Here is a 7,429-nt window from a genome sequence, read left to right as displayed (position 1 = left end):
CAGACTTTCCTACGTTTTCGGGGATTGCACAACCATGACAGTTACTTAACAGGGGTTTGCGCCGAAACTGTGTCGCACGTGATTGGATTTTGGCGCAGCAGCACTGGCTTTCATGCAGCAGAAATTGGGGGGCGTGCAGTCGGACGATCCGACTGATTCAGACTGACCGTGGGATTTAATTTTCAAATTGTGTTGCAAGACAATGCACTTACAAGCACCAGGAAGAAGATGGTGAACTCCGGCGGACCTGAGCGGGGAAGCGACACATGCCGGATATCGGGCGCACGATCCTAGTGAATCGCGGCGGAGTGCATTCTCGTAGGACAACGCACTTTCAGGGAACTTTGTTGGACGGCTAAGTAGATGTGCCCCAAGATGTCCGACGGTCCAGGCTACTGATTATGCAATAGTTATTCACTTATGACCGGCAAACACACATCAATGTGATTTTTAAAGCTGTTTTTATCTGGTGTAAAATCTGAGTATTAAACAGATTTCCAAAATACGTGCAGGCTACGCTATGTGTATATGTTATATCCTCCAATGGCACCATATTTGGAGGAAGAATATGTGTGCATAAAAAGGAGGGAAAATGGTGATGGTGATTCTATGGTCTGAATAGGAGTCTATCCTTAATTAGAGTTTCTGTTTCCCTTGGGTATTGGAGGAAGATCGTTAGCGACAATTCAGCCTGGTTTGATAATTGCAAGTTGAGGATATTGAGCTCCATTTTTATAATTTTATATTTTTACTGTCCATATTCATTAGGTACGACATGCCTGCATTGACTAAGGCCCCTTTCACACTTGCGTTTTTCACGCACGTTTTCTGCGCGTGCTTTTGATGCGCAGAACTTGCATTGCACTCTGACCCATTGTAACCAATGGGTCTTTTCAGACTTGCATTTTTTTTCACACGCACATGCACGTTTTTTTAACGCGCGTTTAAATCTCAGCATGCTCTACTTTTGCAAGTCACACGCGTGAAAAACGCACCATACAAGTCTATGGAGACGCATCAAAAACGCATTGCAGTCTGAGACACTTGCAAGTGCAACGCAAGTGCAATGCGTTTTTCACGCAGCAATTGCCATAGAAAAGATAGAGCTCAGTCCTGAGTCCTTTCACTCGCATTACCTGCGCATGAAAAACGCATTGAAATTGCATTGAAAACGCGCGTGAAAAACTGAGACACTGAAGAAACTCTGACTGAAAACTGATTGCACTCTGATGCAAAATGTGCGTTTTTCACTGACCAAACCCTGATCGCACCCTGATCAAACTCTGACGTGATCTGCAACGCAAGTGTGGAAGGGGCCTAAGTGTGCAAGTGCTCTGAAAGACTGGAAAAGTTGCTTATGGCAACAGTTCAGAGTATCAGGGGAAAGTCAGGAAGCCGGATAAAGATTCTAAAAACAGAGAACAAAAATACAAACTATGATGGATCATCTGCTGTATGTAAAAGTATACACTACAGTATGGGATTGTTATATTTCCTGTGTAATATATTGCTTTTAGCATTTGTGATATTTTAGATTTATTTTTAATATTCTGATTAACATTTTACACGTCACACATTCCTCACTGGCTATTAACGGATTTGATCTCTTAATCCGCTTTTTCCTTGCCAATAAATGTATTACTTAACTTAAGCTGTTAGGCCACTTATTTCGCGAGTGAGGTATTTCACACTGAGATTAATCTTATTTGTATTTTTTTTAAAATTTGGTTTCTACAGTTACCCAAATATCACACAATGGCCCAGATTTACAAAAGGCTGTGCACCAGTTTTCTGGCAGACTTTGCACATTTTTTCATGTGCATGTATTTAAGAAGTGTCCACACCACATATGTGTCGCACGCAACTCTTTTGTGTCTTAGCTGCACTATTCTTCAAACTATACAAATTTTGTCACTGAAACGCAATGTGTGCCACACTTAACAAGCAAAGTCCGACAGAAGTGTGTCACACTCCCCATGTTAAAGGTGCACTCTGATGGGGCAGTGCAGAGCACGCCAGATTCATGAAGAACTTGCGTCACAAATCCTGAATCTGGCACCCTCGGCACTATACACAGACAAAAGATTTTGCTAACTTGTTAAACAGCAGCTGTGCAGATCTTTGTGTTTCCATTGTAACAGATACAAAGCAAGTTCTGTGTAGTCTGGGAGAAACTGCATCTACCTATTGTTTTTATTTTTATATTAATAATCTTTATATTGTTCAACTTAATTTTGTGTCTTCTCATTATCTACTAACTGACTTGTAAATATCCTGCTGTATAAACATGCGATATTTTGGGTTATATCCACAGATGAGACCCCCACAGTTCACGAGAACGGGGAGGTCAGCTGGGGTCTTAGGTATCTCTGTCAGGTCCCTCGTCGCTCCCTGAGATGAGCGGAGCAGACAGCCATGCATGTCTGTTCTTTTCCAGTCATCTCTAAGGACTGACGGAGTTTGCCTCCTCTCTAAAATATTTTTTGAATGTTATTTTCTGGCCAGACTCATCTTTCATTCATGTGCTATACTGATGCCTCCATTTTGTGCCAAACCCAGTACTGACTCCTCAGAACACAATTTAACCCCTTAAGGGCCTAGCTCATTTCCACCTTAAAGGAAACCTGTCACCACATTTTCACATACACAGCTAGTGACAAGAGCTCTGTTAACTAACTGACACCCTTCTTTTAGCTAAAATAGTTTCCCTTAAATACACATAAATCAAATGAGAAAAGGCGTGTCCTGCTTGGCTGGCTTCTCCCATCTACTCCTCCCCATGCCCCTTTCCTCTTCTCAGCATGTCATGTAACCAGAATAGCATCATCACAGGTCATTTAGCTTCCTAAGATTAGCACTCTGTACATCATGCATTTATCTGCTCACATGAAATCACAATCTGTTTGGATGGACTTCTACTCCTCCCCATACCTTCATTAATTTCTACTTTTCCCTACCCTTCATGGAGGCATGCTGTGATTTTATGTGATCAGATACATACATGGGTTAGACCTGGCAGATTTAAAAGGACCTTTGATTATATCATTCTGGTCACATGACTTTAAGTGCCCAATGAGCTCTCCATACAGCAGAATACCATAGCCTGTCTATCAGGAACAAGAAAACAGTGCAATGCAAGTAAATTTTAATATGCATGAATCAATTAGTGTGAATGGCTCACATCAGGTGAGCTGCATATAAGTTTACAAATTGATTTTTGTAACATTTCTACCACAGAAAGGAACCATTTAGGGATACAGGCAATGCTATTTAATCATAGTTTTTAATAAAGCCTTTATCTTGGGTGCTTTAATTTGCATGATAGGTTCTTTAAAGGGGTTTTCCCAGGAAACAAGTCAGGCCCTAACTTGCTGATTGGTGGGGGTCTCAGTGATCAGAGCACCACTGATCATCAATCTCCATCAGCTTCATAGTGATGAATGGAGCAGAATGGACAGAAAGCCACCTGCTCCGCTCATCTTGGACCTCCCTGTTCTCATGATCTGTGGGGGTCTCATCACTGAGACCCCCACTGATCAGCAAGTTAGGCCCTATGCTGTGGATTATTGCATGATAAAACCCCTTAAGGACCCAGTCTGATTTTTTAAATCTGCCATGTGTCACTATATACAATTATAACTTTAGAAAGCTTTAACTTACTACAGTTTTTTCATGACATGTTGTACTTTACCATAGTGGTATATTTTGGTGTAAATGTTTCACATTTATTTATGAAAAAATTAAAAATTTGGTGAACATTTGTAAAAATTGACTACTGTATTTTGTCATCAATTTAAGGCTAAAATACATTATGGTACTTGGTCTATAAGTCCTGTGGTGTAGACAAGACTCCAAAAATATAACTAAGATGATTTGGAGTCTCATGTGTTTTTAGTTTGTATGTTTTAGACCAAGGCTCATTTCACACTGTCGTTCCTTACCTCTATGTCAGGATACAGGATGCATGGATCCACTGGACCACCATGAGAGGTGGTACTGGCCGACACCTGGGACCGGAGTCTAAGAGGCACCTGGTCTTCACCAGAGCCTGCCGCAAAGCGGGATGGACTGGCTGCGGCAGGGTACCATTAGGTCGTACCACAGGTGCAACTAGCCTGCGGTGGCAGCCGAGGTCGAGGTACCTTAGCAGGAGACGGTCCCAGGGTCAGGTCCAGGCACAGGGTCAGGGCAGGCAGCAGAAATGCAAGGTCAAGTCCATTTGGGGGTCAACAACGTGAGGTCCACGCAGATGCGAACAGTAACACAGGCACACGGTGCGCAGGAACATGGGAACACAGCAACACAGGAAAACAGAGGGACTCTGGTAACACAGGAACGCGGAGGGGCTCTGGTAACACAGGACACAGGAGGAGGAACACACGGGAAAGCATGGAAACTCAGCAATGTCGCAAGGAAGCTTTCTCAATGGTGTAAGCACAAAGAGACGGCAAGGCAGGAAGGGAGGTGCCGGAAGGGAGGTGCAGGAAGGGAGGAACCGGGACAGGTGAGTCTGGTGCAGGGGCTGCAGCGGGGGCACATGAGATAACACGGGTGCGCTTGTGACACTCCATTCCTTACCTTTGTTAAAAAAGTCAATAATGGTGGTTAAGTGGATCCCATTGACATGAATGTAAATTTTATGTTATTCGTTATGTTCCGTTTAGGCAGGGATCTGTTATCCATGTGTTTTTTTGGATGGAAAAAATGATGGCGGTTGCAGTACTTTTCCTCCGTTTTAAAAAAATGACATAAAATTTACATTGATGTCAATGGGATTTTTATTTAATATGTTAAACCTCCATTAAACCTCCATTTTTCACTTTTTAATGGAAGTAAGGAACGGTAGTGTGAATTTAGCCTACCATCTTCCAAAATACAAACTCTTATTTTTAGATTAATACCTAACTTCAATAAGCCCAGCCACTATGCGCACCTCCTCTGGTGCTCCCTTTCACGTGCACTGCATACTTTTAAAGTAGGCAAGCAGGAATACCATCTTGCTATGACATCATGATCCCACATCATGTAACCATGAGGTACAGATTGGCGCTAGGCACATAATTTATGACCAGATGTTTGCCTCGCATAAATTAGACACATGGCTCTGCTGCCACTGCTATCATCAACACAAAATGGCTGATCTTGATTAATGTCCCCAATTTTTTTTCTTAAAAATGTGCCAGTATAAATACTGTTGAAAATGTTTACAACTTCCAAAAAAGTTAAGGGATCTTTATGGTTTTTAAAATGCAGGATTGCAGACAAAGAAGTGTAACCCTGACCTGAGTAAACCTTTTCCAACCAGGTTTGTATGCCTTACTATTCCATTTAGGCTCAAAAGTCTTTATTTGTTCTCTGCCTAAAATGCCATAGTTATTTGGCCTTGCTATAATCTTTTAAAATTAAAAACTGCAAGCATTTTAATCCTAACTGCATGATTATTTTAGTTACTAAGCTTCTCTGTATTTCTGTTTTTATCTGCATATAGGTTTACACTCGCCTCCATTTCGTTTGACCAATTATCATAATGGTTGACCACAAGCCAATTATAGTCTAAAGGTTTAAGGAACATATCTATAAGGTCTTTACTTTCATGACATTCATGGGATAAAGAAACCGTTTTTTCTTTCATGGCTAAATCATGTTGAAATCAGACTTGTGTCCATGTGAATTCACCAGTGGAATAACTTTCCAAGTGTATACACCATGGCAAATTTACTTACCTGGTCCAGTCACGATCCCCGATTCGGACGGTCCCATGAGGGTGAAGTCCGGCGCGATTCATGAAGATCGTGTGCCCAAGTTCCTGCATCTGTCGCTTCCCCGCCGAGGTCCGCCGGACTTCACCTTCTTCTTCCCGGGGCTTGTAAGTGGGTGTCTTGCGACACAATTCTAAATGTTAAATCTTGCGAGTTGTCCGATGGCCCAACCCCTGATTTCTGTTGCGTGCAAACCAAAACGGAAATCGGCGGGACCCTTAGTAAATGAGCCCTATTGTGTGGATGTGACCTGACATTATACATTTTTCATGCTTCCAAATACAGAATCATTTTGCTTGCAGCAGCCACTGTGATAGCCGTAGAGCTGTAAACATCCATATTCAGTTAATGGTGATGCACTTTAACTTTATTACCTTAAAGTTAAAATTAGAGTTTGGCGTTGCCACAATGTTAAGGCCAACCGGTATACAGATACAATGGGTTGAAAAAGAATTTACAACCGCCCCCCCTTTACTTTTCCTGATGTTTTATGTGATAGAGCAACAGAAAGAAAATGGTGCTTCATGACCAGAGGATTGGGGAGGAGGATACTTTTGTGGTCTAGTATAATCCTGGGTATTATAAAAGAGAAAATGGAAATCCAGAGTTTATATCAATATGTAATGGCACCAACACCGGGAAAACTCTTTAAAATTTTTGTTAATTAAAAAAGCTGAAAGGGGTGGGTACATGTCACACATGCAACCCATGCCCATGTTTTTAGTTTCTAGCTGCTCCTTTCATGCCAAAAGTTAATGAGGCTGAAATACTCTGAGGAACATTAGCAAAGCACCACAGGGCTCTGGTTCCATAATACCCCCGCTACACTTCCACCACCTAGTGCCTTCTCTCATCCTTCCCCTTCAGTTATGTCACTCTTGGGTCCAGCAAGATGTGTAGCCGGAGCCATGAGATGCTATATCAAACCATTTCAGCCTAATTTGCATATTTGTAAATTAAGTTTTGGCATGTAAGGAGCAGGTGGACAATGAAAACAAAAGTATGGGTGGGAGAATCAGCAAATAATTCTAGGGTCACACTGGAGGAGCTATGGGGAGCCATAGCTCAGATGAGAGAATCTGTCCAAGGACAGCTACCCTGTTTCCCCTAAAATAGGACATCCCCCGAAAGTAAGACCTAGTACAATTTTGTTCAGGCTTAGAAATATAAAGCCTCCCCTGAAAATAAGACCTAGCGGCAGTCATTGCAGCAGCCTCCCTTCCCCCCACGCCATACATTAGTATTAGGAAATCTTTTAGATGCTGCAGAATGTTGTGACATGGGGAAGAATTCATGGAAGTAAATCACCGGCTGTTGTGCTGCAAATGTGATACCAGCAGCTACCAGGATAAGAAGGGGTCACTTATTGAAAAAAACTTTTACTAAACATGAGAGATTGGGTCCAATGATTCTAATAGAAATGGAGTCACAAGAAATACACCATGCAATTCAGAGTTTGGAGAGTCATAAGGATGTTAGAGAAGTTGATTTTTTGTTCAACGATAAATGTAAATACTTGTTCATAGAAAAATAAGACCTCCCCTGAAAATAAGACCTAGTGCCTCTTTAGGAGCAAAAATTAATATAAGATACTGTCTTATTTTTGGGGAAACTGGGTATTAGTCATCTACTCCACAAATCTGGCAGGAAGAAGGAATTTTTTAGTACTT

This window comes from Engystomops pustulosus, chromosome 5 (assembly GCF_040894005.1).
Source record: "Engystomops pustulosus chromosome 5, aEngPut4.maternal, whole genome shotgun sequence".
Taxonomy (NCBI): domain Eukaryota; kingdom Metazoa; phylum Chordata; class Amphibia; order Anura; family Leptodactylidae; genus Engystomops; species Engystomops pustulosus.
Note: the sequence above shows the minus strand (reverse complement) of the source record.